This window comes from Elephantulus edwardii, unplaced genomic scaffold, assembly GCF_000299155.1.
Source record: "Elephantulus edwardii isolate Elephantulus edwardi_28Jun2011 unplaced genomic scaffold, EleEdw1.0 scaffold00017, whole genome shotgun sequence".
Taxonomy (NCBI): domain Eukaryota; kingdom Metazoa; phylum Chordata; class Mammalia; order Macroscelidea; family Macroscelididae; genus Elephantulus; species Elephantulus edwardii.
The window spans coordinates 25249488-25255400 of NW_006399767.1; the positions used below are offsets into that span (position 1 = coordinate 25249488).

General features: G+C 40.2%; 1 pseudogene; it reads left to right on the plus strand.

The window, feature by feature from the left end:
* The first annotated feature begins 362 nt into the window (after nt 1-362).
* On the plus strand, nt 363-3809 carry LOC102843062 (annotated as a pseudogene).
* Nucleotides 3810-5913: the final 2104 nt, after the last annotated feature.

Genomic DNA, 5913 nt, shown 5'->3' on the forward strand with positions numbered 1-5913 from the left:
ATTTGGAAGTCAAGGTTGGTGCCGCCCAAATGGGTTCCTGCTGCAAGGAATTTGAGGACATCCTCCTCCTTCATCTAAAGGACATCAAGGGCTCCGGACATTGTGGAAGTTTCCCTTTTAAGTTACGACGGGAACCAGAACAACGCCGTATGGACCCTTGTGCGGGTAGCGAGGAAAAGCGAAAACAAACCATTTTTAATGTTTGTGTTTTTCTAAAAAGTATCTATCTATCTATCTATCTATCTATCTATCTATCTATCTATCTATCTATCTATCTATCTATCATCTATCTATATCTTCACTCTGCCAGTCTTGCTTTCCTGTGACCCAGCCATGACCATGGGTTGGAATGATCTTGAACCATGAAGCTGCTAATCAGAGCTGGGATTCTCTCATGATTTTTTATTCCCTCAAAGTTGCTCCCAGAGTCAAAGCCACAGCTGCCCCTGGAGGAGCTGCCCCTGGAGGAGAGCTTTCACCACTTCAAGGACCTTGAGTTTACTTATAAATGGTTGAGTGATTGCTTCCCTGGAAAACTATGCCTCGGCTTCGAGAATTGGCTTGTTTATTAAAGCTGGCAGTAGGAATGAGGACTCCAACAGTTTAGGAACCTCTCATATGCTCCGTCTTGCATCAAGTTTGACAACAAAAGGAGCATCATCTTTCAAGATAACTCGTGGAATTGAAGCAGTTGACTTAAGTGTTTAACTACAACAAGGGAACAACATATAGTTCACTCTGAAGAATGCCTGAGGGATAATGATATTCTTTTGTTTGTTTGTTTAATTTCCATTCATTTACTGTTTCACATTTTACTCCCTGCCCACCCAAACCCTCAGACCCCCCGCCCCAGTTCACTTTTCTCTTTGAAAAAAAAATCTGTCATTGTTATACAGTTCCCTCCCACCCCCTACCCCGAGTCCACTTTGCTATGCAGCTCTTATTCTGGACTGTTGTTGTGCAAATACCTAATCATATATTCCTTTTAAGCAGTTCTTCTCTCATCTGTTTCAATGCAGTGTACATTATTTATCCCCTCTTTTCTTAGTTTCCCCCAAACCTCCATGTTCAGTCCTGTTTTATAACAGTGGCATTATGCAATATTTGTCCTTTTGTGACTGAGATATTTCACTCAGCATAATGTCCTCCAGGGTCACCCATTTTGTATAATATTTCATGAGTTCCTTGTTTTTCAGTGCTGTGTAGTATTCCATTGTGTGAGTATACCATAGCATATATATATATCTATATATTTATATAAGTTGTTGTTGTTATGTGCCATCGAGTTGCTTGCAACTCATAGCGACCCTCTATGCACAACAGCCCTAAACTCCGCTCTGTCCTGTGCCAATCGCACTGTCTCTGACACTCCCATCCCAATTACCCCAGTCACTGAATCAATCCACCTCATAGAGGGCCTTCCTCTCCTGTGCTGTCCCTCCACCCTCCCAAGCATGATGTCCATCTCTAAGGACCGGTCTCTCCTCACAACATGTCCAAAGTATGTTAGATGGAGCCTCAAAATCCTTGCCTCCAAGGAGCCATCCGGTTTAACCCTTTCCAGGACAAATCTGTTTTCCTAGCAGTCCGTGGTATTCTCAATACCCTTCTCCAGCACCACAGCTCAAAGGCATCAATTCTCCTTCTATCCTCCTTGGTCATTGTCCAACTCTCTGATACATAACAAGTGATTGTGAAGACCACGGCCTGTATCAGATGCACCTTAGTCTTCAGAGAGACACCATTGCTCTTCAGTACTTTGAAGAGGTCCCTAACAGCAGACTTTCCCATGGCAATGCGCCTTTTCATTTCCTGGCTGCTGGTGCCAAGACTGTTGACTATGGAGCCAAGCAAACTAAAGCTGTGTACAATCTCAATCTCTTCACCATCCATCCTGATGCTGCCATTTGGTCCAGTGGTGAGAATCTTTGTCTTCTTGACATTGAACCTCAATCCATATTGTAGGCTGCAGTCCTTGACACTCTGCAGCAGGCGCTTCAGGTCCTCTTCAGTTCAGCAAGCAGTGTTGTGTCATCCGCATAACGCAGATTGTTGATAAATCATCCACCAATCTTGACCCCACGTTTCTCCTCATAGGGCCCAGCCTCCTGGATAATCTGTTCTGCATATAGGTTGAAAAGGTATGGAGATAGGATGCATCCCTGGTGTACGCCCTTCCCAATTTTGAACCATGCAGTGTTCCCTTGCTCTGTCCTGATGATATATTTATATATAGATATATAGATATTTTTTTACCATAGCTTTTTTTAATCCATTTGTTTGTTGATGGGCACTTGGGTTGTTTCCATCTCTTTGCTCAAGAAAATACAGAACTGGAGCAAGAAAAACAATACCCATCACAATGGCTGATCACAAGATTAAATACTTGGCCATACATCTAACTAGAAACACAAAGGACCTATTCAAAGAAAATTACAAAACATTACTACAAGAAAAAAAAGAGACCTGGTGAAATGGAAGAATGTACTTTGCTCTTGGACAGAAAGACTCAATATTGTGAAAATGACAATTCTACCAAAGATAATCTACACATTCAATGCAATCTCAATACAAATACCAATTCCATTCTTCAACAGATGGAAAAGGAAATTCCCAATGTCATCTGGAATGGAAAGAGACCCTGAATAAGCAATGCACTTCTTAAAAAGAGAAACAAGGTAGGAGGCATCTCATTCACTGATTTTAAATCTTATTACACAGCTGTGGTGGTCAAGATAGCATGGTACTAGTACAAAGATACATAGATCAATGGAACAGAATTTGAGAACTCAGAAATCAGCTCAACTACCTATGGTCAATTGATTTTTGAGAAGGGGATGAAATCAGTTAAGTGGCAAAATGACAACATTGATAATTCTAATGGAGTTCCTGCTCCATGCCACCACAGCACCAGAACTTTGTCACTGGTATATTGCTGGTCTTCAATCTCAGTTAAAGATTGACAAAGCTGTGGCTTTCCAGAATCTACAGGCTCATGTCATTGAAAATTTACATGCAGCAGCCTACTGGAATGTCTTGGATAATTCTTATATTGTCCTGGTTATAGGATTGGAAAGGTGGCATCCAAGGAAGTTACATTTTTTGTTCAGAATCACTTTACAAGTGCAAGAATGACCTTGATTGGACTTGGTGTGAGTCACTGTGTTCTAAAGCAGGTTGCTAAACAGTTTCTTAATGTGAGAGGTGGTCTAGGTTTATCTGATGCAAAGACCATGTATTGTGGAGGTGAAATTTGAGAGCAGAATGGAGACTGTCTGGTCCATGCTGCACTGCCATAGGAAGTGGAGAAGCAAATGCATTTAGTGTGCTCAGCATGTGCTCCGTGCAGGACCCCATGTCAAGAGGGGCAGCAATGCCACCAGATCCCTCTATAAGCCTATTGCAAAGGGAATTAACCAGCCATTTGATGTTTCTGCTTTTAATGCCAGTTACTCAGATTCCGGGCTCTTTGGGATCTACATGATTTCAGACTGTAGCTGCTGAAGATGTCTTCAAGGCTGCCTATGACCAATAAAGCAGGGAAACCTTTCAGATACAGTCATCCAAGCTGCCAAGAACAAGCTGAAAGCCAGATACCTAATGTCTGTGGAGTCTTCTGGCAGTTTTCTGAATGAAGTCAGATTCCAGGCTCTAGTTGCTGGTTCTTAGATGCTGCCAACTGCAGTCCTTCAGCAGATTGAGTCAGTGACTACTAGTGACATAAATAATGCTGCAATGAAGTTTCCAGCAAGAAATCAATGGCACCAAGTGGAAATTTGGGGCATACACCTTTTGTTGATGAATTGTAATAGTGAAGTCCATATTACATCAAAGAGCTGATCATTTACTCAACAGCGGCAAATGCATAAAAGTTTGTTCTAATATAACAGTTAACTCTTTTTTTCCCCAATGAGATAAAATATCTTAACGTACAAATGTGGGTAATTATTCCCATATGACCCAATGCCAATAAAACATTGTGGTGTTTTGTGGTTGGTTTGTTTGTTTTAAAGATGAAATCTTTGACATTGATCCAAGGTGAGGATTCATTTTTTTTAAAGTGTTGGTATATAATCCATACTAAAGGCTGTAGTCTTTATTTTCTCTTCTGTGGCAGTGTTTCAAGTCCTTCTCTCAACAAGCAAGATTGTGTCATCTTTATAACAAATCATCCAAACTTGGAAGGAGTATACGAGTTACTGTACCAACAAGAATTGGTTGACACTGAAAGTACCATATGAACAAGAGCCAGTGGTAATGAAGGAAGAGGTTTAAGCTGCACTAAAGGCATCGGCAAAAAATAAGACTCCAGGAATTGACATGTAACAGAAGAAGCCTAGTCTATGCCAGGAAATTGAAAGGACAACTTCTTGTCTATCTGACTAGGAAAGAGCTATATTTGTTTCCATTCCCAAGAAAGGTGATTCAGTAGAATGTGGAAATTATTGATCAGTATAATTAATATCACATGCAAGCAAAATATTGTTGAAGACCCTCCAAAAACAGCTAGAATAGAATATTGATAGAGAACCACCAGAAGTTCAAGTTGGGTTTACAAGAGGCCACGGCACCATGGCCATAATTGCCTATGTCAGATGGATCCTGGTTCTAAGTAAAGAATACCAGAAGAATGTTTATCTGTGCTTCATTGACTATTATCTTTCTTTGGAATGGGAATAGATATGAATCTCTTCCAGTCAGTTGGCTACATAACTGTCTTTCAAATTTCCTGGCACATATTGGTGAGCATGTCCAGGGCTGCATCTGTTATTTGGAACATACAAATTGGTATTTCATATATTTCTTATGGCAGTAGCCAACAAATGATCAAAAGATGTGTTTCACGTGTTCCACTGGGAAAATCTTCTGTCAAGAACCCCTTCAAACCCTTCTGTTAAGGATCTTTCCAAATGAAAAGGCTATGTGAATCATGACAAACTATGTCTAACATAGAATGGGAACTTTTAATTATGTTTATACAAAACCTATACCTAGAACAAAAAGCAGTTGTTTGAACAGAGCAAGGGAACACCGAATGGTTTAAAACAGAGAGATGTGTGTCAGGGGTGTAGCCTTTCCTCATATCCATTCAATATGTATCCTGAGCAAATCATTGGAGAAACTGGACCCTTTGTCAAAGAATGTGGCATAAAGATTGCAAGAAGTCTCATCAACAACTTGCACTTTGCAGATAATACAACCAGCATCCTAAATTTATATGCTTTATAAATATCACTATAATCTCCCCAAATTGTATAAAATGTTATTTGCAAAGTTATTATGAAAGTTAAAGAAATAATTGGAAAATGTCACAGCAAGGTCTATGACTATTGTTTTCATAACATTGTTCCTGTACTTTCCTGTGACAAGAAGTGGGAGGGATGATTCACATGCAATTTTTATCTTTCACCTCAACCTTCCCTGTCGGTATAAAAGAGATTCATTTCTGCCAGCAATGAGATATTAGCATCACAACAATTTTATCTTCATTTAATTCTATACAGAAGCTTTCCAAGGATGCCTGAAAAGGAATAGACATTTTTGTTCTAAAATACAACCAGCATCAAAATCACAGTTCTTGGCAATCCACAGTTATACCTGTTTCCTTCCTCCAACTCTAGGTATTTGGACATCTCTTTACTACATAAGTCATAATCTAACCCTTCCCCACTTTCTCATAATGACTTGGGAATAAGCTAATGCTGACTGTGTGGATCATAACAAACTGTGGCTGACTCTGAGAAGAATGGGAATCCCAGAACACTTGATCGTGCTAATGAGAAACCTATAATTGGACCAAGAGGCAGTCTTCAGAACAGAGCAAGGAAACACTGCATGGTTCAAAATTGGGGAGGGCGTACGCCAGGGATGTGTCCTGTCTCCATACCCTTTCAACCTGTATACGGAACAGAT